This window comes from Tamandua tetradactyla, chromosome 3 (genome assembly GCF_023851605.1).
Source record: "Tamandua tetradactyla isolate mTamTet1 chromosome 3, mTamTet1.pri, whole genome shotgun sequence".
NCBI classification, from domain to species: Eukaryota; Metazoa; Chordata; class Mammalia; order Pilosa; family Myrmecophagidae; genus Tamandua; species Tamandua tetradactyla.
This window is the reverse complement of record NC_135329.1, coordinates 109,578,357-109,605,952: the sequence shown is the minus strand read 5'-3', so window position 1 is coordinate 109,605,952 and position 27,596 is coordinate 109,578,357. Positions and strand designations below refer to the sequence as shown.

The following is a 27,596-nucleotide window of genomic DNA, read 5'->3' as shown; positions in this document are numbered from 1 at the left end:
CTAGAGCCATTCATCACAAATAGACATTCAGGTTAATGTATATATAGGGATTTGGAGAGAATAGATAGTGTTATCAAAAACAGATGGTTATATTTCAGCTTCATTATGTATTAGCTCTGTGCCCTTGGGAAACTACTTGGTTTACATACCTGTGAAATACGGATAATGATATATTCCTCCTAGAGTTATAAACACTAAATACTATTGCGTACATAAACCCCTGCTAAGTGCCATGTAAATATCCTGTGTCAATAAATTATTGCTTAAGTCATTCAAGCTTTAAGAAATACATCAGTTCCAAAGCTGAGGATATAAATTGTTTCTGCTTATCTATAAGGGTCACATCTTCACATTAAAAAATTCATAGAAATCGATACATTTTGTTTTCTGTTAATATCAGAACTGTTATAAACTTCCCAACATTTTTCACATTTTTGCATGCATGGAAAATTAAATGTGCGTGACACACTTGAGTAAGATGGAAGGGGTGGGGTGTATTATTTAGGGCATGTTAAAAAAAAATCCTTACGAAACATAATTATGATAAGGAAAATTAAAAATTCTTGATGAATTGTGTACTGTAATTAAAATTATTTAAACTTTCTTCCATGAAATGGCTATGTGCACTTCTTAATTAAGACTTAAAAGCAGTCGAGTACCTGGAATAGAAACTCCCTGGAAGTTCCATGGATTCCTAACCAAGGTAAAATTGTGCTCCCCATTACAGACTATTGAAGGATACATTCAGGTCTAGAGCATTTCATTCACCATGGTCATGCCACTGTGACAGAACTGCAACAGATACTTTTTGCTCATTCTACTCACCAATAGTGGAGAAAGGAGTGTCCACAAACCTGTTCCACTAGGGCACCAGATGAAGCTGCATGAGCAGTGTTTGGGATTGAATCACGTCCCCACAAAAGGCATGTTCAAGTCCTACCCTTGGGCCTGTGGGTGTGAATCTCTTTGTAAATAGACCTTTGAAAATGTTATTAGTTAAGGTGTGGCCAAACTGACTGAGGGTGGGCCTTAATTCAATATGGCTGAAGTCCTTTTCAGCAAAGGAAATTGGACAAGGATATGGAAGTCAGAGAAGGAGACAGATGTTGCTTGTGACAGAAATTCATTCATTAAACCCAGGAAAGCCAAGGATGCTGCAAAATACCCCTGGGATGTCAGAGAAAACATGTCCTGCTGTTGGACTTCTAGCCTACTGTGAGGCAATAAATTCTTGTTGTTTAGGCCAAGCAATTCTGTGACATTTGTCATAGCAGCCCTGGCTAATTAAGACAAGCAGAGACACGTGGCTTTCAAGTGTCCTGTGGACTCTTTCCACACCAGACTCCCCGCTGAAAACTCCAAGGGTAAATATAATTGATATTTTAGGCAGCACTTTTATAACTTCAGCATGGCATACCAGTGTTCTATGACCTACCCTCTGGGAATTCCTGAAAAAAGATAATGAAAATACCTCACATGGGCCCTAGTAGATCTGCTGGATTTGAGTAGAAAATTACTTTAACAGGCCTACATGCAAGCGTATCTTTGAAAAGTTGTAGAGGGAAACTTGGTCATTGTTTAATGACTAATTCATGCCCTTGAGCATTCAAATCCTAATTCCTTATAGCTGTCAACACTCAACAATTATTTATTACTCCCAAAGCTCATTATCAGGGGCTCATAGAATATATCATGATTATTATGTGTGTGTGTGTGTATAATGTTTTTCAATTATTTTCAATATCGAGCAGCCTTTACATTTTATATGTAATTGTACAAATCAAAAGAACTCCATACTTGTTAGTGAAGACATAAGAGAACTAGTTAAATTGTACTATGGGTTGTGCAATAATTTCTAAGATGGTAATATTAATTTATTCTCAGCAAAAGTCTTGTTAGTTACCAATCTTTTTGTAGCTTTTTTGCCTCTATGGTATGATGCACTTTTGAATTCTAGGATTGTACAGACTCAACAGGATATTAATGAGAATTAAAGAAAGAATGACAGTTGAGATGCTTCACAGTGATAGGATTCCTGTTAATGGAATTTTTTCTCTTTAGACAAAAGACATGGGTTGCGAAAGGTAGGCTTTAACTATTTTTAGAAATTGGAAATGTGTATGATTATCTGGACTTAACCATGCATGTCAAAACATAAATTTTAAAATATTTTGATTTTGTATTAATAATTTCTGTATGTATAAGTCAAAATATATTATTCAAAACAGTACAGATATAAAAGCAAGAAAGCAAGTCTTCCCAATGCTAGTCTCAAAGTTAAGTGTATTTTGCTAATGAGCATACATTTTCATTGGAAGCACTAGATGGGGAGAGATTCCAATGTTGGTTACCTTTCTTTTGGTTTCCTTTATACAGTTACCATGATACCCTGTTGAACTGATCTTTTGCTGAAGAGGTAGTAGAAATAAAATACCCTGCCTGAGTCTTACTGCTTACCCAATCACAGTGGTAGTCAATATCAGACATTGAGAATCAATTCTTAAAGTCATCTATTCTGCAAGGAGAGCAAGCATTTGTTTATCTCATGCTCATTATGCGTCCCACATTTTGCTAATACAAAATATTAGATTCTGGATATTTTCAGATAGTTTAATCAAAGAAGTAAGCCATATGTGAGTATCGCATATAAACTATACAAGAACATTCTGATTCCATTTAACAATAAAGCTTGGTTCAAAAAGTTAGAGAGGGATGGAATAACTGGAGAAGTTTTAGTGTTAAGGCCTGAAGGTGTCAGAGAAGGTTCAGTGTTAATTTTTATTTTATGAACTTATTTTTAGTTTTAAGGTTTCACATCACACAACATTTTGTAAAAAACCGTTATGTTTTTAAACATTTAGGAACCAGCTATGTAATAATGATATAACCTCCGTGAAAAGTTATTTGGTTTTATTCTGCTATCAAATATGTCAAGATGCTGATAATAGATTGATATATTAAAATAACAACTTTTAAATTAACTTTGAAAGGAAATTAATTTTAGTAACTAGGCCACTCATTCTTCTTGGCATGACCATGATCTAAAAAATGTCATGAAATATCTCATTTTGGGGGAAAACCTCAGTTCACGTCATTGAGTTGAAAAAAAATGGTGTATCTGTGTCTCAGTAAGGAAGGACTTAGTCTTCTTCGTTTTTCCAAGTCCTTTTTTTTTAACGTGTACTTTGGTAGCTATAGCACGAAGATAGGAGAATAAAGAGAAATCTAAACAAGTAATAAGCCCCAATCTGTATGATACAAAGCCCAATAGTGGGACAAGTTCCACTGACTGTTTGAAAGCCGGGAAATATATAGTTAAACTTCTTTTGCTAAAAAATTCAATTTAAGAGAGCATAATATTGTGTGCTGCTGAATCTAATTTTATGTACTAAATCAGACTTGTATTATTCAGAGTTCCCTAACTTATAAAAAAAATCATTCAAGTCACAATGACTTAGCAATTAAATTTTATTTCTTGCTCATATCAGTCATGAACAGGTTAGAAGGGTAAGGTGTGTGAATGTATGTGTGTGAAGGGGTGTCTTTCTGCTATATACAGACATCTGGGGACCTAGGCTACCTTCAACATGTAGCGTTATCCTCCTCCCTGTACCTGAGGTTTGTGCTCTTCATTTGGTAGATTGGAAGAGAGACAGAGAGAGAAAGAGAGAGGAGAGAGGGAAAGAGAGAGAGGGAGAGAAAGAATGCATAAGGTACATTTGCTTTTGATCACCTCAGCATGAAATGGCATGCATTGCTTCCACTCACATTCTATTGGTGAGAAATCATCATATGGTACCACTTAGATTTTAGGGACTAGAAAATATAGTCTGGCTGCCAGTCATATAAAAGGTTAAAATCTGCATTGGGTACCAGAATTCTGTACAAGCCTATTCAAATCTTCAAATCCTGGGAAAACTTAGGTACTTAAAGTAATGCCAGTAAATTGATAAGAGAACCTGCTTCTTCAGTTAGGCAGTATGAAGTCAATGGTTTCTTACAGAATTTGAAGAAACTCTGCATTTGAAAAAGCTACATTTTACATTTTAAATTAGAAGATGTGTTTTCTTACTCAAAACCTCTAATGAGTTAATGCAATAAAATAGCATTAAAACAAATTAGAGAGAAGACAATTTTGATTATAGAATTTTGCATTTAACTCATAAAACAATTTTTTTCTTTCAATATGTATTATCTAAAATGAAGAGGAGAAGAATAATCATGTAACATCTGGATGTCACACTTGGCAAATTCATCAATCTTTGAGATTGAAAAGTAGCAGCTACTTTTTATTGAATATGTTGTTCTAGGAGAGAATAAATACTGTGTACTTTAAAATCGTTGTTTATACCTAAAAGAAATATATTTAAGAAATTATTAAACAAAAATAGGTAGTACTGTTACTTTTTACTATATATAGTAATTAGAATATAATATTTTTCACAATAAATGTTGTTCTAGCCTCTTTGAGTAAAATGATAAATATGATTTGCAATTAAAAGCATTCAGTTAATTTACTAATGCTATTTAGAAAAAAAGGTTGCACTTATAAAGGTTAAATGTCTCTTAATGTTTTTACAACAAATGATTTGACTTACACATGTTTTTTCACATACGTAATGCAAAGATACACTTATAACCCCTATGAGATTGATGTATCGCAAGCAACTGGTCTGCTGATGGATGCTTAGCTGCCCTGGTCTGCTCTTTTCTGCCCACTGCAGACATCAGCCCTTTCATAGTGGAAAAGTTGTGTGACTCAGATTCAGTTAATCATGGGCCGTGGTTTAAAGGCAATAAGAATAAGAAAAGTTTGAACCTAGCCTTTGGAAGGCTAGGTTCTCCTTTGTGAGGTCCTCGCTCTTGCTTCTGATTTTTGTTTTACATTTAATTCAATCCCAGAAAAGCACTCATATCCATTATAAAAGCAATTTCAAACCTTAATAAACGTAATTTGACTAGTTGCCCTTCTCTGTTATCTACTGTATTGAATTAATCATACTATCACTTTCTCTTATTTGTGAGGATGCTTGAGAGAAGACAGTTGTGTCATGTTTAGTTGAATTGATAATTGTATTATATAAAGAAGAAAACATTACGGTAAATTATGCCTTTTACTCCTCCTCTGAAATTTTAATAGAATAGTCGATTGTAGAAAATGTCCTTTTCCATTTAATTATCCATAATGTTTAAATTCATTTACTTGTTTCTGTTTTTTAAGCTATACTTTTATATGAAATACCATAAATATAATAATAATGCCATTTAAACATTTAAATACCTGCCATATTTCATTGTTGGGTTGATTTAAATCTGTAACTCAACATGTTCAAAACCAATTATCATCTTTTATCCCAAGCAGTGTTTCCCATATTTATTTGGCAGCATGGCATTCCCTATGGTTTATGATAAAAAAAAAAAAATCCAAGTCCCTCTTAACTCTTTTTAACACACCCCCTGTACTCAATCAATTGGCAAAATCTCGTTTCTTTCTCTACAGTGCCTTCTAAATCTGTTCCTTCTCTCTGAGTTCATTTTTTTAACACCTCGCAAGTACAAAGGTCTCCTAGCTTTTTGCATTGCCTTTCATCTCTTCATCTATATACTAGTTCCATTTGTTGTTTTCAAGTTAGTACTTTAGATATATAATTTGGATCATTATGCCTTTCTGTTGAAAAGTAGAAATGGGGAAATATCATATACTGTGTAGCAGGTTAAAAGTTTTTGTATTAGTTGCACTGAATGCCTACCTTGTCTTACATTATCCAATACAATTGAACAAAATATCTTTGTTCTATTTCTAAATACTAATTTGTATTGGCATGAAAAGTATGGGTTTCTGTCCACAAAATAACCCTCACAACAGAACTAGTTAGCAGCCATCCTAATAAGCCAAGCATTATTATATCTCCAATAAATTATACAGAGCACGATAGAACCAGTCTTTGTGAAAAGTTAATTCTATTGTTTATACTTTATTTCTTATCACAAAATGGGGTTGTTTATTGAATTATTATATATCATGCAATATAATGAAAAATTTAATTCTTCTGCTCTAAAAATCGTCATTTTTAATATTTCAGGCGAGCTTAATTACATCAGTTTATATGCAGATCAGTAATGATCAGCTCAGACTTCTTTCATGCTAAAAAAATGTTATGCTACACTCAGAGTTGCTTGCCCTGGAAACAGATTCTGAGACAGACTTTAGCATGCAGGAAGTCTAATAGGTAGCATGCTTAGGATTCACACCTGTGGAAGAGAGGAAAACCCAGGATTGACTAGAGGAACAGGTAAAGCTGTGACATAGTCCTTCAGTCAACTTCACAGTGAACAACACAGCTGGAATGCCCCTTGCAAATTATCCTGAAAGGGGCCAAAGGGGCTGAGCTTTATTACTCCCATATTGAGCAATGACAGGATGTGGCTTGTCCCTGGAAGGAGTTTTGGCTTTGGGTGTGGTAGTTAGGCAGTTTCTAAGAAGAGGTAATAAAGCTGAGGACAAATTCTTGCAGCATTCCCAGCAGTTTTGAATAGAAATCCCTCATCCTGAAAAGAGGTTGTCTTAGTTTTCCAGGGCTGCTATGTCACATATGAAAAATTGGTTAGCTTATAAACAGGAATGTATTGTATTGCAGTTTTGGAGGCTAGGAGTCCAAACCCAAGTATTGCCAAGTCATGCTTTCTTCCTTTCTGGAATCTAGCGTTCTAGTGCTGGCTTGAGCACTACCTCTGTCATATGACAATATGTTTCCTTCTCTGGTTTTCATTTTTGGTTTCCACTGACTGACTGTTTCCAAATTCCCTCTGCTTATAAGGACTTCATCTGTATTGGATTAAGTCCCACACTGATTTAATCTGGCCTTATCCAAATAGGATCTTCTAAATTCCTATTTATAAATGAGCTCATACCCACAGGATCAGGGGTCAGGATTTGAGTATATCTTTGTAAGGGACATAATTCAATTCACTACAAAAACATTGGTGACACATCACAGCATCCATTCCACAATAAACAGTAATGATTTGTCATGTTGGGATGGTTCTGATATTCCTAAATTACAATGCCCTATAAACACCAGTGGGACTTGAGGGAGCCCTTTCTTGATGTCAACCATGAAACTATCCTCCTGCTAAATTTCTATCCCCTGAATCATTAACATGTTGATTGAATGATGACATCAGGATAACAGAAATTTAAAACTTCAAATAATAGGCCTCTTTGAAAATAGTACTCTCAGGTTAATTTACAAAGATGCATGTGTGGATTTATTTAATCTGATTAACTTCTCGACAGACATACTGAGAGTGTTGGGAATAAGAGTTTTAAGGGAGATAAGCAAAAAATTGACACCAGGAAATGAAAGTTGTCTCTGCTTAAAGGTATTAGATATGGGGGCTGACTCCTACCTCCAGTCTCCCAATCTCCCCTCCCCATCCAGAGTAGTTTTCCATTTTTGTCCTTAACTATTTGGCTGAAGCTGGAAATGAACCTCCTGAATCTAACGTTTCACAAAACGATCCTGGCTCCACTCTGCCTCCTAGGAATCTTAAAGCTATCGAGGCATTCACAGCAAGAGGCATGGCTTCTCAATCAGGCCTGGCTGTGAAATCATCTATTTCCCTTCAAAACCATGTCCCAGGCAGCTGGGAATGGACTCCTTCACTGATAAGGGATCTATCTTTGCAAAAGTTCAAAACTCAAAAAGAGTCCTGAAAGTAACTTGTCCCATATGTTCTCTTCTTCCTTTTGCTCACCAAACTGAATTTGCCTTTCTCTCACATGGTTGAAATCCAGGCCTTGAAGTGACTCTCTCCTGATGAAATTGTAACTTGCTCAAGGGGACAGATAAAGTCACACTTTCCTGTATTACTCACACTAATAAGTTCAGTGTTGTGCCAGTTGGTTTTAGACATGCAGTGTGAAAAGAACTGCACATTATGAAAGGATGCCTTACAATCACACCAAGCGGAGAGTTACTGAGATAGCATTTTTATAGAATATATTAAATTTGCAAGCCTTCGTAGCAATTCTGAGGCAGAATGGTAGAATTAGAAAGGACTTCGATTTGTTGAATTCAGCAATTTAGCTGATATATGAAGCATCTCTCTGCAACTTCTGGAAAATGAGAAGCAGATTGTAAAATTAGAGTCCATGGCTAAACATTTTGTGTTTGCTTCTGATTGATTTGTGAACTTGGACAGTTTCCTCAAATGTAAAATGGCCTAAAAAACACCTATATGAAAAGAGTCGTTTTAAAAACTAAGGGAAGGGCAGTGCGACGGTGGCTCAGCAGGCAGATTTCTCGCCTGCCATGCTGGAGACCCGGGTTCAATTCCTGGTGCCTGCCCATGCAAAATAAAAAAAAAAAAAACTAAGGGAAATATTCCATGAAAGCAGTTGATGTCTGACACGTCATAGGTGCTCAGTACTGTTAGCTTATTATTATTCTTGCGGTTGTTAATCTACTGTTATTAATCCTTTCTGTGAACATCTTCAATGATGGAGAACATGTTATTTCAAAAAGCAGCTTCATTTAATGTTGAACTCCTCTGTTTTCTATAATGTCCTTCTAATTAGGTAATGCCCTTCTACCATAATTTCTGTGCCTGTCCTCTGGAAGCCCGTAGGCTAATCTGCCTTCTTTGCCCACATGAATACTTTTCACATCTTTGAAGACACACCTATGTAACTCCCTTAGGTCTCCTGTCCTCCATGTTAAACATGCCTAGTTCCATCAGTCAGCTCACGTATGGTCAGTTTGTCTTCTCTATGTATGTCTGCGCTCTAGTTTTCAGCGAGTGTGCTTGTGTTTTAGTCTCTGTCATTACTGCTGCTCTTTATTTCGGTTGTTTGCTTTTGTATTTTCTATTTTGCTCTTCCTCTAAATACTCTAAAACTCTGCTTTGCAGAACAGAACACAACATTCCCGATTTTCTCTAATGAGCACAGATTAGAGGATTAGTAGATGTGATCTCTCATCTTCTGTATATGCTCCTGGACTTTTATTAATGTTACTTTTCTTGTGGTTGTTTTAAGCTGATGTGTAGTAAGCTCACAATCAGCAGAAACCTTAAATATTGTATTTACTTATTTTTCTTTCTCACAAGTGGTATGTTTAATCATGTCCTCATTCTATTTCTATACATTGATTTGCTGTATCTGAAAAGCAGTATCTACAGACAATGAATGGAGTACATTCTGTACAATAGTCGATGGCTTTTTGTTTGAGGAAGGAAAATCTTATCAAGTGAGGGAAAACTGGGAACATGCATTCACACATTGTTTGGTAAGAATTTAGTAGGCATTAACCTATAGTTGGGTTCAGTCTCTTGACTAGCATTTCATTGGAAATGTGCTAACTTTTTTTATCTTAAAAGATAAACATTGCCAGCATCTGTCTCTCTGTTGGACTGAAGACAATCCATCCCATCTCCGAGCCAATGTTATTGTTGATAAGAAAACGAACTTAGCAAAAGTATTCAAATGCTTTGCTGAAATTTTATTTTTTAGTTTCTCAGGAGAGATGCAGAGATTGGCTAGAGAATGAGAAAGTGAGTAAAAAAATGGTTGGAATTAAATGTTTAGACTAAGCTTAGTTTGATATGGTACCCAGAAAAAGATTATAATTTCAAGGATCATTTATATAGTGTAATGCCAAGAAATGTAAGCAAAAGTAGATAAAATGTACTTAAAATTGCATTGATTTATAACCACTGCATTATAAGACTTTCTTTTTCCCTTCTTAGAATATTTTTATTAGAATGCTATCCTCTGGTACATCTTTTAAATATTTGTTTATATGGTTCAGATATTTCTATTAGTGCTAGATTAAATCCAGGTTCATAAGCAATTCACTATCCTTGAAGAGGCATTTAATGTGGTATCCTGCATTTATTAAATTTGCAAATGTTTAATAATCCCTGTTGTTGGATTTGTAAGGCTGCTAGGCTACGAAGTACTTAGTCTAACAGAAAATTTTTAAGAACTTGCCTACTGAAAAGCTCAAGTGTCTGAAATAAGAGAAAGATACAGCTTCAGTTGCTGTAATTTCAGATAATTTTTATTCTTTGCATCTCTTTTGTTCACCTATTGTTATGTTAGGCTATATCAATATTATAATCTTAATTTTTATGTAATTAAAAATTCTACTAAGTTTGTACAAAGCATTGAGCCAAATTCTATGTATGCTTCAAATTGTTTGGTCAATTAAACATAGGCCAATTCTGTATTGCTTTTTTCTGAATTATTGTTTGGGAGTGCATATAATTTATTGTCCAAATAAAGACACTTTTCCAGATAAGTTGGAGCACTATCAGTAACTATCAGCCCTATCACTAAGGTACCCTGGGACCACAGGAGTGAACTGGAGCTTTTCTAGGAACACTGAATTGTGAGGCTACCCTATCCATTATACCTGCTCATTTTAGGAAAGTTAGAAAATGCATATGAATAGTATAAGAAATAAGTGACTCACAATTCCTCAGTCTTCCTTCTTCTGTTTCTTCCTGTACATATTCACACATGTGTATATATATATACATCTACATGCATACCCATATTAACATATCTGTATAAATAAATATAAACACACACTTGTAAACATACACACATGCCATACTATTGGAATCATTTGTTGTAAGTTCTTCAGTACCATTTCTATGGCTGCCTCTTTATTTTATTATATATTGATATGCAATGACAAAATCTCCTCTTTTGGAATATTTAGGTTGTTTAAAGCTTTTTATTAATAATATTGTTGTGATGATATCCTTGTACATAACTATTTGTCTAATCATTGATATTCCTAATAACTGATTATAGAAGTTGAATCACCAGAACAAAGAATATAAATATTATAATGGTTCTTTATACACCTTTCCTAATTGACTTTGGTAAAAATTGCATAAGTTATCAGTGCTGTTGTTAGTCTATAAAAGGGCAGTTTACCATACTTTTACCAATAAAGGACAATATCATCGTTTTTCTTTTACCATTAGTGATCCTTTAATTTATTCTTGACAAAAGTGACAAAGAAATCAGTTTTAATTGATTTGAGTCAAAATGTCCATTAGCATTAAGGCTTTAATTTCCATGAAATCTGTTCCAGATGGCTCATAAGTCAGAGAAATTAAAAACAGACTATTTTAATCCACTTTAACCCACAATTATGGTCTAAATGGATTTAATACTTAACACCATCACTTAAAAACTGGAAAGAAAGCCTGTTTTTGTTGGTTTGTTTTTTAGATACAGCCTGTGAGGAAGGAAAAAATGACCTCTGTGCTATTGCCGCCATCCTTCTAAGACAGAATAGCCTCATGGTCCTGTTTTCCCTGGGAAATAAGGTAGAAAAGAGATGTGTTGGTAATACTACTTTTTGGAATGATTACTCCTGGCTGCCATATTAGATTGTTTCTTGAATACATTAGTCCTAAAAGTTACACAATAATTGTCATATTAAAAACTTATGTGAATGAGAAAGAAGGTGTCCATCACAGGAGTATGCCCATTGCCAAAGTACCTTCACCACATCTTAGTGAAGCAATGATTTAGAGCGTAGACTTTGGAGTTGACCACATTTTTAAAAAAGTCCTTGCACAATTCTAAAGTGTCTGAGAGACCTTATGTATGTTTCTAACCCCTCTAAGCCTCAGTTTTTCTATATGTAAAAAAAAAAATGAAAAAGAAAGAAGAAAACAATGCCAGTATCTCCCTCATACATTTTTTGTAAGAATTATATGAGGTGATCAGAGAAGAGTACTAGGATATTGTCTGGCACACAGCAGGTAATCAGTATGTGTTGACTATGGTTAATACTGTTCTCTTTTCCTATCCTCTATAAGTGAGTTTTAATCCAAGACAACATTATTTTAAACATGCAATTAAGTATGGACCTTATTTATAAGTGCACTATGTTAGTTTGGAAAAAAGTGCGTTTAAATGTGCTTTATCAATAATAAAAATGCATTATAAATGAAAGCAACACTGTGGTCAGATAATGTGGAAAAATTATGTCTAATGATTGTGCCTTCTAAGACAAAGACATCACCATCAAACATTTACTGAATAGTTATGTTAAATTATTGTAATATAAGTCTTAAGGAAATTCCCCACACATGCATTAATGCTTGCTTTCCTTTCCTCATTTTCTAGGTGAATTAATTACAAACAGAACTTAAATATCTCTTAGTCAAGAACAGCTTTGGTCAGCTAACTAGAGATGGTTTTCTAGATAGTGTTCTTGCTACAGACTCAATCTGGGAAGATTTTCAGGAAAATAAAACTTGTCCTAAAATTATATCCTTGGAAAGGTCTGATTTTGTATAGATACACCAGGTCCAGTTGCTTAAAGCATAAATGATGTCAGACTTATGATAAATTTCAATTTAATTTGTAATTTCCATGGGAAATTAGACTTCAGAAAACTTATTTTTATGTGTGAATGGGTAAGACCTAGAAGTACAAATCTGTGAGACTATGTTTAAGTAAGTGTATAGAGTTGGAGGAAATAAGAGAGAGAGATATAAAACTCTGAGATTTGAGAGCTTGAAAATACTTAAGAAATAGCAGAATAGTATAGGCTGAGTTCCAGTGCTCCATGGAACAACTAGAGAAGTGACAGAAAAACGACCAAGATAGCAGTTCCAGGATGTGAGTGACCTGAGAAGGTCTTCTATATATTGTAGGGAGGTCCTGGATAAAAAAGGTGAGGAATTGGGATGGAGAAAACTTTGGTGAGTGAGCTCCACTGGGACTCCACTGGGTACAGGAGGCTGCACCCAGGAAAGTGACTGCCCCACATCTAGCTTGAAAGATCATCATCCTCACATCCACAGCCCAGAGATCCCCTGGGGCACATGGAAGCCAGCAAACTGCTTTCCCTGCTCATAGAGATCATCCAGCTAGTGCACGTAGTCTACTGCAGCCCTTTCCATATGGAGTCCCAGAGCCCTCAGGAGTCACAGATGAGGCAGAGATGAGGAAGCAAGCCATGCTGGGAAAATAGCAGGTATCACAGAGATGAAAAATGCTGTAGGCCAAATTAAAGATATACTAGAGACACACAACAACAGATTTTGAAGAGACAGAAGAAAAAATAAATGAAATAGAGGACAGGACAATTGAATTCAGATGCACAAAAGAACGTTTTTCAAAAAAGATGGAAAATTTTGATTTGAATCTCAGGGAAATGATAGACAATATGAAGCATGCAAATATAAGGATCATTGGTGTCCCAGAGGGAGAAGAGAATAGTAAAGCACTATGAACATTAGTTGAGTAGATAATGGAGGAAAACTTCCCAACCCTTATAAAAGACTTAAATATGAGAGAAGTGGTAAATATCTTAAACATTGAATCTTCAGTTGGAAAGAGCTTGGATTTCAAAACTCCCAATAAATAAGCCATAGTCACAAAAACTGATTTTCTTCAAAATTTTCTTTTTACGTTTGATTTTAAGAGATCTGAATATGATATGTCTGGTTAATTTTATTCATTCATTAATTTATTCATTTTGATTTTAATCTTGTTTTGTGTTGTCTGAGGATCTCCCTCTTTGGTATGGTACCTTCCCTTAACTTTGGAAAATTTTTGGCCATAATCTCTTCAAATATTTCATCAATGTGTTCTTTTTCTCGTCTCCTTCAGCGGTGACAATTACATGCATGTTACAACATTTCATATTGTCCCACAGCTCCTGGATACTGTGTAGGGCACACACACACACATCCCCTGGCTCTGACTCTTTTTTATTTCTTTTTTTTGTTTGTTTCAGTTTAGATAATTTCTTTTGACATATCTTAAAGCTCACAAATTCTGTCCTCAGCTCTGTAGAGTTGTCATATGCTCATTGAAGGCATTCATCTCTCTTACCACATTTTTCATTTCTAGAATTCCCATTTGATATTTTCGTTCCTTTCTACTTCTGTGCTGAAATTACTCATTGATTGTGTATGATGTTTTCCTTTTCCACTAGTCCGTAATGTATTTTCATCATTTTAAAGTCTCTGTCCGATAGTTGCAGCTTCTGTGTCATATCTGAGTCCGGGTCTGTTGATTACTTAGTCTTTTGATGGTGTATAGGGTATTTTTTGTTGTTGATGCTTTTGGATTTTTTTGTTTGTTTGTTTTGTATTTTTGTGGGTCTTACAACTTAAGTTAAAAGTCTAACACAGTATGTAAAACTAGAGACAGAGGTAATTATATTTATGCCAGAAATTGTTCACAAATTTTATTCTTCTGGGCATTTAGTGTGGGGCAAGACTGAAGTAAATAAGAAAGCCCTGTCTTTCTTAGAGGATTTTGGTGTCAGGGAGTTGAGTCCATCTAGTCAAGAGTTTAGCTGGGTTTGGGTTTTGTTGTTGCTTTAGTTACCATCAGTACATCATAGTTTTCAAAATGCTCTAATTTAACTTGTGTTTAGGATGAAGGCTGGTTTACTTTAGTGTTGGGTCTTCCCTTTGCACGTACCCCTCAGGAAAAGTCTCTCTCCTGGCTCTTCACCCTCCACTCAGTAGACTGCTGCTCCTTATTCCTTTATGTTTGCAAGCTTGGATGAGAGTGTGGTAGGAAAAGGGAAAGAGCTGGGTCATTCTCTGTTCTGGTTCAGCCTCAGTCCTTGTGTCTCAGGAGTAGGACCTTCTCAAGGATCCTACCCCTCCTCCAGAGGTAGGGGATTTCTAATTGTCCAAGCCTAGGACAATTTCCTGTCCCTTCCCCAGAAACAGAGTTTTATTGTGCTCCACTGTGCTGCACTCCACCGAGACTTTACCTGTCCCTTCAGAGTGAAGGGTTTGCTGTTCTTGCAAAGTTTGCCATTCTTTTGGGGAAATGATGGAGAAGAACTGGGCAGAACTGCATATGAGTCTCTGCAGAGGATCTTGTCTTATCTACCAGGCCTGCACCAGGAGGGAGACTCTCTCAGATTTCTCGCACTGCTCCCAGTGTTTCTTGTGAGCACCTGCCCGTAGAGAAGAGCCTGCAAGTGAGAGCAATTCTCTGTGCTCTATAATTTCATAATAGTTCACCTGCATTCTTTACCAATTATTAAAATATTTAGCTGAATTCTTATTTACCTACTTATTTGACATTTGGGAGCTGTCTTTGAGAAACAGGTTGTAGCGTTTAACCTCTTCTTGGAAGCACTTGTGTTTCTTTAGCTAAGTTAGTTGCCTTGTGACATCATCTCTGTGATGAATTCAAGAACAATTACAATTTTACAGATTAACTGCCTTGTTTAGTTATTGCTATTATTGTTGTAAGTGGGTGGGAGTGACACTCTTTCCAATTTTCTGTATCCTAAGTAGAAACTGACCACTCATAGTGTCTTTGAGTTGGATTCTTATACTGCATTAATTTTAAGTATCTGTAAATGTCTTTTTGTGTTTCACTCCTTTGGAAATTTTCCCTAGCTGGAATTAAAAGTTACCACATATAATGAGATTTTACCCTGAGGAAGGGGATCACAATTAAACTGAGAAAATCAACTCTTCTTGGGTTAACTTAAGGAGATTTGAAACTAACTTTTAACAAAATCTCATATAAAGTATGTTCAAAAGTGGTAGGGGATTAAGTTAGTTTGGATTTGTTTAGTACCTTTGGTATTTGCTAGATGAATGCAAGTTTATTTATTTTAAACTATTTCAAAGTATTTTGCGTTTTTTTTCTTTTTTGTTCATGGTTCCAGTTTCATTTGGGGAAATAATGGAATTATGTGCTCTGAGATTAAAACACTTGGCATTAACACAGATAAGACTTACAGGGCCAAGGAGTAGCAACTGATCTTATGAACTGCATTTCATTTTATTTTACTAAATTTTGTTTTCAGGTAAGTACAAAATGAGTTTTTACGTTTTTTACCTACTCTCAAGGATGAGGCAGAACACCCTAAATATTTCTTGAAAACCAAAAAAAGGAATTGATGGTTTCATTTCTTCAACAGATTTTTTAATGAGCATATTCTCTGTGCTCTAAACTCAAACAGACTCTGGATACAATGATGAGCAAAAGAGGAGAGAACCCAGAAACTCATGTACATTTTGATTCCTTCTAATTTACCCTGGAGCAACATCAAATACTGATTCTAGGGGAAGAGAGATTCATTAACCATAGATTCAAAGTATATGTATATATATATATATACCATTACAAACTGTGAAGTGCCCTTCAAAGTAAAACTACAATTTTTCATAAAATAGTATAAAGGGGGCATTGGAGTCAGTCTGGGGCTGGGGAGAGGGAATGTCAGAAAACACATCTCTGATAAAATTAAACTTATGATGAAGAATAAAAATCAAGCTGGGATTTGGAGTTAACTGGAAGATATATAGTATAATTAATGAAGACCTTTTAGACAAAGTGAACAATGTCTGCTTTGTCCAAATATCATATGAGTCAGGATGAAGTTTAATATATTGCTGAGACTGAGTGAAGCCTAGCTTAGCTCAAGAAGAGAAACAGAGTAGTGTAAGAGGAGGGGCTAAATGTACCTTTACTGTTTACTATGTGCCAAGAACTATTTTAAGGACTTTATATGAAGTAAAACATTTTATTCTCCCAACAATGTAAATTGCATTTCTAGCTCATGATGCAATTATTAGGACTAGATTTGTCCACTTTCTGTAAACAACTAGAAAACTGCATGCAGTCTATGAAAAGAATCTCATTTTGTATGTTGGACAAAAAGGAGCACAGGACCATGCGCCGGGCTCCCTCCCCACAAGCAGGAATAGAACAGGTGGTCCCTACAATTGTCCAGCTTTCTTCCTGGAGGGGATTTTTGGTCATCAGGAAAAGTCAGGAGAACTTGGCAGAGTATGGTGGTCTTGATGAGTTGAGGGTAAAGAATTTGGAGTTCGAAGGGGCTGAGGTAGGTACATTTTTCAGGGCAATGTACTGTATAGGAGTGAATATGCAGAGAAAGTGCTTTGAAAATCTGTACAATCTTTGAATACTAAGCAGTGCATGCACAGGATAAAACTTGGCTGGGTCACAGAAAGAACACCTGGAAACTTTAAGTTGACCCTTTTCCAGATCTCACACAGGGCTAAAAGACTCTAGTTGTAAACTGTCAGAGGAGTAAAACCTCATTGAACACTAGAGGCATTCAATATAGAGTCTGGAAGTGTCATGCTTTAATAATAGGGATTAGGTAACCCTAGAATAAAAGTGACCCCAGATGTGCCCTAACAAAACCTGAATAAAAACTTTGGAGGTTATAGAAGAAAAAAAAAAGTAAAAAACCTGAAAAAGATCAAGCTAATCTACTAGTTACATAATCAATTTGTAAAACAAAACTCACCACTGTTTGAAGGGAGACAACCAAAACTAGACACCCAATATAGAATACTCGCAATATCCTGAAACAACAAAAAATAACAAAATAAAATAAAATGTGAAACAACACTTCTTAAGAGATTGGACATGAGGCAATGAAGGGCAGTGATCTCTGAGAGATGAGAAACAACCAGAAGAGCCCTATATTTTTCTAGCTTACTAACTAGAGAAAGTTTCCAAGTTATACTGCAGGGAAGAAGATGGGGCAGAATTTCCCTGAGTTGAGGAGATGGAGATGGGAGTCCAGGGAAGGACTATTACAAGTTTAAAAAAGTATATTGGACACCATAAGGCAACTGCTAAAAAAATAAAACAGCAAGAGGGGATAATGTGAAATAATTTTTAAAAAAAAGCAAAAACATAATCCTAATGAAAAAAGGAAATGAGAAAAAGAAGAAAGAAAGAGTGGAGCATATAGGAACATTATAGACAATCATCCATAATTGCATTTGATCTAAGTGGTATAAACACTCCACTGAAACGGCAGAGGTTGTCAGTTTGAATTACAAAAGGAAGACTCAACTGTATATTGCTGACATATATGTAGATTCATATATATATACATTCACTTTGAATATAAAGGCACGGGTTAAAAGGATAAAAAATTAAACAGAACAAACTTTAATCACAGGAAGCTTGGAGTGAATATATTAATAACAGACAAAGTAGACTGCAGGATGAGGAATATTTGCAGAGATAAAATGAGATATTTCCTAATGGTAAAAGGTTCAATTCAACAAGAAAACATAAAAATCCTAAATATGTATGTGCTTAATAACAGCTTCAAGATACACGAAACAAAAACTGACAAGAGCTGAAAGTAGAAATTGACAAATCCACAATTATAGGTGGAGATTTCAACACTCCTCTTTCAGTAATTGATAGAAAAAGTAGACAGAAAATCAGTAAGCATATAGAAGATCTGAACAACATTATCATCCAACCTGACTTAATGGCCATTTATTGAACACTACCCAACAATGGCAGAACGCACATTCTTTTCAATTGCACACAAAACATTTACTGAGGCAGACCATATATTTGGCAGTATAAAAAGCCTCAATAATTCTCCTAACCTTACAATGAAATACATACAGTCTTTACCTTCATTTTATAGACTCATAACTGAAGGAAAGAAAAGTTGAATAAGTCCCTCAAATATTAGGCAGAGCTAATATTTGAACATCCTGCTATTTTGGAACTCATGAGCTTTAACTTATTTAAAATATTGCCTCGGGTCACTATTTTTTGCCTCCTGTGAGATTCAGGTAATAGACAGACATGTAAGAAATAATTGTAAAACAATGACAGAATTCTGATAAGCTGGGCTGGCTTGCATGACTCCTAAAGTAGGTTTTTCTGAGGTATTCCTGGATTATACCTGCTAACTCCAGATAATTATTAATAGTGTCCCTTTCACTCACAAAAGCGTCCTGGTTTGGACTACGAGTACTGTGTTTCAAACTAATACACCGTTTCCTCTCTAAGCTCAAGGCAGACTTTTTGTGCTTTACTGTACTCTGGCCAACCATATGGAAAAAAACAATAAAGGGAAAACCAGCACTAAGAGGAGCTTGAACTGATAGAACTTTAGCCTCCCAGCTACTGAAGAGGAGGAAAAGAGCAAGGAAGTTGTTTGGACTCCTCTGATGATGAAGTTAATCCTGAGCAATGATACTTTGAACTAATGGGAGAAAAAAGAGAGAGAGAACAGAGAGAGTCCCACTCATTTGGATCCATTTTCAACACAGAGAGAGAGACTGGGCATTTTCCATGGTTGGATCTAATTCTTTCAGACCTGATCCCCTTCTCTCATGTGTTCAAGGAAGATAGAGAGTAGGAGAAAGGAAACACCCCCTAATCTAGCTATCATCCCAACTTTCATTTCACTGGTATCACCATCACAAGATTTTCAGATTTTCCTCCTTTGAGCCATGAATTGCCAGCCATCCAGTAAATGAAAATACGCACTGTAATATATTGAAGCGGCCTCCAAAGTAAACACAACATGACAAGATGGTTGAATGCCAGCAAAAGGATCAGATTTGAATTCAATTTTTGAAAAATTAATACTTAAAAAAATTAAATTGCCTTTTCTTGAAAGTAACTAAGAAATAACAATTCCAAAGCTAAATTGGGACCAGATTATGAAAACATTTAATATAAATAGTGAAAAATTAAAATTCCATCAGTCTTTCTGTAGGACTCAATTGATGCTCTTACGAAATAGTTCTATGATTCTTAACACATGAAGGGAAAGACAGGCAGTTTTTTTTTGATTTAAAGAAAATGACCCAAGTTAAAAAAATATGTGATAGACAACTTTACATTGTAAAACATAGCTTTTTGCTGTTATTTGAAAGAAGAATGCTATGCAAATAAATGTCTATTATTTTTACATTCAGTAGTATTCATGTGGTCTAACAATGGTTATTTGGATTTTTTTTACATATGACATCAAATCCTAACTCACTTTTTGTTTATTCATTTAGTTAGTTAGACATGGGCAGGTTTCAGGAATTGAACCCAGGTCTCTGGCATGGCAGGTGCGAACTCTGCCACTGAGCCACTGTTGCCCCCTAACTCACTTTTTAACTCTTAAAATATGTTTTAGGATTTTCTTCCCAGGAAAAGTTTCCATAAAGTTGTGCTACTTTTGCTGGAAGGGCTTATATCCTGTAAGAAATATTACCATAACAGCAAAGACTTCTTTTGCTATCAAGAAATAGTTCCAATATTTGAAAGAAAAGGAATTTTCCCTTCCTTTCAAAAAAAAATGAAATTATTTTTATTTACAAACATTTCTGGTAAATATGAAATAATATCTAGAAAGATATATAATTATAAATGTTTTTCATTGCTTCCCATTCTCCCTCCAGTTAAGAGGGAAAGATATTTCCTTGGTAGACGTTCCTTGATCTTCCATCATTTCCTGGTTATGGTCAGAAGAAGAAAATGAAAGCCTGAAGAGGTTAACTCTGACTTGAAATATGGGTTAGAGTAGAAAATGAAATGAGAGTGATGGTGGAGAGTTAGATAAGAGAAATCAGGTGAGAAAGAGTTGAGACAACTATGTGCGAGAGGTGTGAAGGGACTGTTGGAAGCTACAAATAGGTTAGAAATATTAAGCATTAGAGGGAGGAGAAAAGCATGAAGGTTGCTTTTAATGGTGTTTTAAGAAGTTTTATTGTGCATTAAAGATGTACTCTTGAGAGAGACTACTGTAAAATTTAAATTACTTTTATTAGTTTTTACTGCTGGACTAAATTTCTTTGAATTCAACTCCATAGGAGTCTGAAACATGGGTGGCATGACTTTATCCTGGTTACATATAAAAGATTCTGCTGTTTAATACAAATAATCACTTTTTGCATTAATGTTATTTCCAACCACATAAATGTTTTGAGAACCACCATCATTCCTTTCCGCAGGCAAGTTCATGTAGTGTTCCCTCCACTTTTAGAAGATCAAGTTAGAATTAATTATCTTCACATTTGGGGGTACCTCACCTATAAATTCCAGCCATGAGCCACGGTAGGCAGTCTATATTTCATGTTTGACTTCCCTGTTGTCAGAGTAAGTAATTTGAGCTGAATTAATAGTGTTGACCCTCAGCTAGAACAACTTGATGTATTAGCAGATTCTTGAAGTTGGTCTATACTTCTCAATAACCTCTTAGTCAAGGAAAATAACTTAATTTAGAGGAGAATTTTAAAAACAAGCCAGAAGACTCAGATCTTCTGCACAAATATTTATTTTTGAACAGCATTTCCTTGGGTCCTGGGTAATAGAAATGGCAAGGTTGAACTATTTTTTTAATCCATCCTGTTGTAAAAATAAATGAGGGTATGGAAGATAGAGAGGTGAAGAGAAGTAGGAGGTAAGTGATTGGTAGATTATTTTAAATCATGCTTGTGAATCTTTTTTCTGCTATGAGAACAAACATGGAAGGATATGTTAGATGTGGTAGTATTGGAAAAATAAAAATCAAATTGACAGATTGTGGTTCCATGGTAATTCTTAGAATAATATCCATATCTATATTTCCTAGCATGAAAGTCGAAGGTTTTGTTTTTCTAATTCCCAGAGCATTGAGCTCCACCTGGTATATCCAGTTCAGGCTGTACTTTTTTCCTACTTTTTATGTCTTCAGAATTCTTCATTTAGAATTTACATAGTCATTTAGGCTAGCATTCTTACAACTTGGATAACATCTTAAACATAGGCTAGGAATATATATAAAAATATTGTTTTTATCTAGGTACAATATGCCTTTCACAAATTGAATGATTGATATCTTTGTATTTCCACATTAAAATGAGTGAAAAATTTCCTATTTTGATTTGTCATCATCTGTACCTTTGATTTCAATACTCTTTCCTATGTTCCTAATGTGATGATGTAATAACTAAATCATGCATTAGGTTACTAAAAATTATGATGGATGATAATATAGAAAGAGGAGGTGGGATTTTTCCAAAAAGGCTTTGACAAAACGAAACAAACAAACAAAAAAAAGAAAGTAACAATGTGATTTTTAAACAAACAACAAAGAATTAACACAGGAAATTATATAACTGTAGCATCTTGATATACAGTGTATTATTATTATTATTATTGAGTGGCTGAAAAATTCATGCCACAAAAAAATCTAATCCAATGTTTTAGTCCAAAAACCTTTTAAAGGAAGTTTTAGAATACATCTGTTCACCCTTTGTTTCACTTTCTATGTCCAAATTATTATACAGTGAAAATTCAACTTCAATATAACTCTTAGGTATGATATAAAAACCATCAAAAGAAGAAAACTGAACTCACTGTGCTCAATTAAAAAAGGCAGAAACATGGGCTAATATAGTATAAACAATTTTAAAGAGCATGGGTTTGACCTAAAAGCCCTTTTGGCTTTTATTTTTAGAGTAAGACTGTTAGATTAATAATCTTCCAAAACCCAGACAAAGAACAAAGGTGACAACTCAGATTTGAAATGAAAGTTAAGTTTATTTTTTCTTATGTTTTATGATGACAAGATTCTTTACTATATACAGTAACATATTTCTTAGATAGCACTTTGGTACATGGCCATGCAATTGCAATTGACTATATAGGTTTGATTTATCTGAGGTTTCTCAGTAACATATTTCTACAACATTAGAACACTAGGTCAGCAACCTTATTGAATTAGTGCTCTGAAATATTTATTCTAGTTACTTATTGCTGCATAACAAATTACCTCCAAACCTAGTGGCTTCAAATATCATTTATTATTATTATCAGTTTCTTTTAATTAGGAATCTGGCATGCTTAACTGGGTCCATACTTTCTCAAGGCTACCATCAATGTGTTAGCCTGGGCTGCAGTGTCATCCAAAGGCTTGACTAGGACAGGATGTAGATCCAAGCACGCTCATGATGTTGATGGCAAGATTCAGTTGCTCAAGGACTGAAGGACAGAATAAACTTCTGTTTTATTCTGGTGGTTTGCCAGAAGCCACTCTCAGTTACTTGCCATGCGGACCTTCCCAGCTTGCTTCCTTAGAGCAAGCATGCAGGAGGGTGCCTGCAAAAGAGAAGATACAGTTTTTAACCTAACCTCAGAAATGTATCCCATCATTTTTGCCATCTTCTGTTCATTAGAAGCAAGTCAATAGTCCTGTTCAGACTCAAGGAAAGGGATTTTACAGGGGTATGAATAGCAGGAGGTGAGCATCTTTGGGAGCCATTTTAGAAGACTAATTACCAAAATACCAGGTCATTTTCCAGTTTATTTACATGAATTATGCTAATGATCATACTTAAATCATTTTAGAGAAAAAAAATTTGCTTACTTTAAAAAAAATGATATAATTACCTGTTTTATAAAAAGATGATTTTATGATCATTTATTTTTTAATAAATGTGAACATTTCTTTATAAGATGGGAGGTAGACAGATGACTGTGTATATATACATGTTTTTCTCTGGTAGATGTATATGTGCCCCATATATGTAAAAAACTGCTCTTATTAACAGCATAACTATAATCATTTACTCTGTTTCAACATAACTTTACAAGGTTTCAAAATTTCCAAGTGGTTTCCACTTTCAGTTTCTAAAGGCCTATTCTATATTTTCATATATGAATGAGGTATTTCAATGACTATTTTTTTCTTAATAAAAATGATAATCACCCTATATTTCCGAAATTTTCATTTGTTTCCCCAATATCCATGCACACACCTACACACATACTTACATATGTTCAACTGAATTTGCCTTCTCTTCAGATAGTTCTTCTCGGCCTATTATATAATGAAAGCACACCCCAAATTATTACTTTTTGTCGTAATTGCCTTTGATCCCTCTTTAGGGCTTGCCCAGGGCAGCCAAAAAAGCAGAGGAATAAAAACTTTGGGATTTGCATCTTATTTTTTGCTTCATTAATTTCATTAACTTCCAAACTGATGAATTCTTAGAATCAAAATGCCATTTACTTTTTAATACTGAAAGTCGCTTTCTTTGCATTTAAACCTTTTAATTGTATTTTTGAGTTCCAGTTCTAAATTGTGTTTGTCAAAATCTTAATTAGATTTGTGTCATACAGTGATAATACTTAGCTAAGCAGTAACAGAACTTAATGGGAAGATTTTCTCAATAAGAAATTGGAAGATTTTCCTTAAAATATTTGGTATGCAATGTAGATTTTCTATATGGTGTGACTAAAGGTATATGATTAGGATGGGTGAATAGTGTATATAAGTAACTGTTGATTAATATGGAAAGATCAAATCTTGGCAGTCGAAGAAAAGACCTTTCTTTTTCCTACAAGAACAAACTGTGTGGGATTTGTATGGAGTTTCATTTAATAAGAGAAGATTTTATTTGCTATTTATTTACAACAGTGACAAATGGTGGCCAGGAGGAAAAGCAAAGTATGTAATCAATCTTAACACCTTTGTTGTTTTCCTGAGAAAACTAAAATTCTAAAAAAAATCATAAAGAGACAAAGCATAGACCATAGTTTGAGGGAAGAAGAAATAATAGTCCTTATTTCTACTATTTTTTTTAAACTTGGGCAGGCACCAGGAATCGAACCCGGGTCCTCTGGCATGGCAGGCAAGCATTCCTGCCTGCTGAGCCACCGTGGCCTGCCCCTTATTTCTACTATTAATAATGGTGATGATAATGAAAAGAATGATAAAAATAAAAACAGTGAAAATCACTGCTACTGATCCTTAAAAGGTTACTGACAGTTAGGTATTAATATCACAGTTTCACGGATGAGGATATTTACGGTTTAGAGAGGACAGCAGCTTGCATAAATTCACATTTCTAACAAATGGCAGAGAAACATTCAGATTCAGGTCGGTCTTTCTCAAGAGTCTGGATCCTTTCCATTACTTCATTTTACTTCTCATAAGGATACTTGGTGACTGTGTTAGTCACATATCATGCAACTTACCCACTTCGATAGTTGTAATGACATATAAAGTTCCGTTCTTAAGATACCTGCTGGCAAGTGTTTGGAAATTTTCCTTTTTGTTTTTATTTTTGATATTTAAAAAAAAACAACTAAATTCTACTACTGTGTGGAAATAGCCAAAGAAACCAAACCATATGTGTACATTCAAAGGAAAGCAAATTTGAACTTAATAAATCCATATTGCGAACAGTAAACAACAGCTCCTCTTACTAGACTAACATTTCAAGGGTTATTAAAATTCATAAAAATATAAGTGGATTAACTTTGACATTATATTCTTCAACTCTGACACTTATTTATTTGACATTATTATGATTTCGATAACTGTTGTTTCAATTCTCTAATTCAGAGAAGGTATTAAGATCATGAGGTTTGAAGTCAAACATGGGGCAAACCACAACTTTGCCACTTGCCATGTGACTTTGTGTTTAACTTAGAAATTCATTCTATTTTTTTTCCTACCATATAGAGATTAAACCAGTATGGACCTCATGGTATACTGTACACTATAAAGGAGATAAAGCACTGTATAAATTGGCATGATTTTTGTTATTATTGTCATCACTGATAATGAAATTTAAAAGGGTACTGACCTTGGTTTTGAATATGACTGGAAGAGAGTGTTTCTTATTAGCACTCATGCATTTATTTAGCTTTATTTACTGAGATCATATACTTAGTCTGGCTCTCTGCTAGGCATTGGGGATGAAAGGGGAATAAAATAGATTCTCTCCCTCCAACTCCATTTCTATGGTTTCTCTACTCCCAAACTACCAACTAATGTGAAATATAGCAGGAGCTTAAGCAAAGGCTGAAATATCCAAAGACTTGTTGGATATTAAGGCTAGTTTTTTACTGTTGATTTTTATTTTCTTATAGTCTAAAAATTTTAAAGAGGGATGTAAACGATCCTAATTATGAGTCACTCTGGCTACTATAAAAGGAATCTAGGGAAAGGAGGGTGCTTGTGGACATGTACATCAGTTAAGAGTCTCCTGCAGTAGTTCATGAAAGAGCTTACAGTACTTTGGGCTAAGTGACAAGAGATGGAGTGATGGATTTGAAGTATAGAACAGAGGCAATGCTGACAGTTCCTCTCATAGGTTAGATATGTGAGAACAAGTAGGTGAAGAAAAACGAGAGTGAAATGATACTAATTTGGGAAAGAAGGATTAAAGGTAGGTCACATTTGCCTGGAAGAACCAACAGATCAGTTTTGGAAATACTGAGTGTTAGACGGTATAATACATCCAAGTACAGATGCCAAGCAAGGCATTGGTTAGAAATAAGTGAAATTCCTAGGAAAGGTGCATACTGGAGAAAAATTTGGAGTTTTTGCCAAACTGATGAGTTGAGAAAAAAAAAAAACATTTTACCAAGCTTTTAGTAAAATCTAACATTTTAGATAAAAATGTGGATATTGTACATAAATTACTTAGAGTTCCTGGAGCATGTTTAAAAGTTAAAGTTACTCAGTAATAATAATTATTTAAAATTCTATTATTTTTTTACTTCAGATATCATACAAGATTAATGTTATGCTAAGAAGTAAGACAGACTAAACTATTTCAAACATTTTTATACTCTGATTATCTCCACTATATCAGGTAGGTGTTTGTAGATTGTGAATGATAACTTGCATCTTTGAATATTCCCATTGATCTACTAATTCAATTGTGACTTGTTAATTCTTCCATCTCTTATTTTCTAGGAGTATTGTTTAATTGTACTTTGTGCTACTTCTACTACATAAACTATGATAGTTTTCTGAACCAAATACCTTTCTTTATGATTTAGCTGAGCAAGAAGGAATGCAGAGAACACTGTAATGATGATAAGAAATATATGGGGTGACCTTCTGTTTCTTTCTTCCTCTAGCCTTCTAATTTTGGGGTGCTCTAAATGCTTTCATGGGAATGTAAATCTACTTTTCAACAAAGGCAGCTTTGATTAAGTTCTGAAAGTTCTTTGATGAAATTTCAACCAACTTTCAAGGCCTTCAGTAAATTTTCACATTATTTAGTTTCTCAGCTTTCTTCAGCCTTACTTTAAAAAGGTCCTTATGAATCATGCATTTTTCTGGATGTGGCACCCTACATCATTTGTGCTTCATTTTCATATATAACATTTCTCCCATGTTTCTTTTTTCATAGAGAAAAGTATAAGAATATTGCTTTGCTTAGTCGATGATGAAAGAAAAAAAGTGTTGTCGAGAATTGTGTTTCTGCCCATGATTTCCAGATTTATTCATCACTGTCCTATTTACTTATGGATATTTCTGTCATATTTTAAATCATATGATTGACAGGGAAATTTGGGTATACCACAATTTTCTGATGCTGAATATAAATGACACTGAGCTCAGAGGTCTTGGTACACAGATGTCTGAGCTATTATCTTGGGCCAAATCCTTACTTATTTTGCCAAAAGCACATATTAATTAAATGGAATCAGAACTTTTTCTGGAATATTGCTTGCACATTCTGGCTCACTGAATGCATCAACATTAACATATTGGGGCATGTTTTTTTTTTTTTTCCATTTGAATGATCTTGGGCATTGTGTCAGCTATTGTTTCTTACTGATTTTATCTATCCTTTAAAATAAATACAGGTTTTTTCATACAACCCTGAGTTTTTTTAGTGCAATTTTAAATAAACTCTTGAAATCTGCAGGAAAAAAATTGCATTTAAGTTGTACTGATTCCATTTTAGTTTTGGAGGAAGCAGGAAATGGCTAAAACAGTCTCATCACCAGAGCCTCACTGAACTGGTATTGTGCTTTGGATTGGTATAGT

The 27,596-nt window shown here is 34.6% G+C and overlaps 1 long non-coding RNA gene across 1 annotated transcript; it reads left to right on the top strand.

Annotated features, from left to right (window-relative positions):
* The first annotated feature begins 1,278 nt into the window (after positions 1 to 1,278).
* On the top strand, positions 1,279 to 12,289 carry LOC143676293 (uncharacterized). The gene is made up of 3 exons (XR_013171978.1): positions 1,279 to 1,364; positions 11,252 to 11,368; positions 12,158 to 12,289. It is a non-coding gene; the product is annotated as an uncharacterized LOC143676293 (long non-coding RNA).
* The last annotated feature ends 15,307 nt before the right edge of the window (positions 12,290 to 27,596 follow it).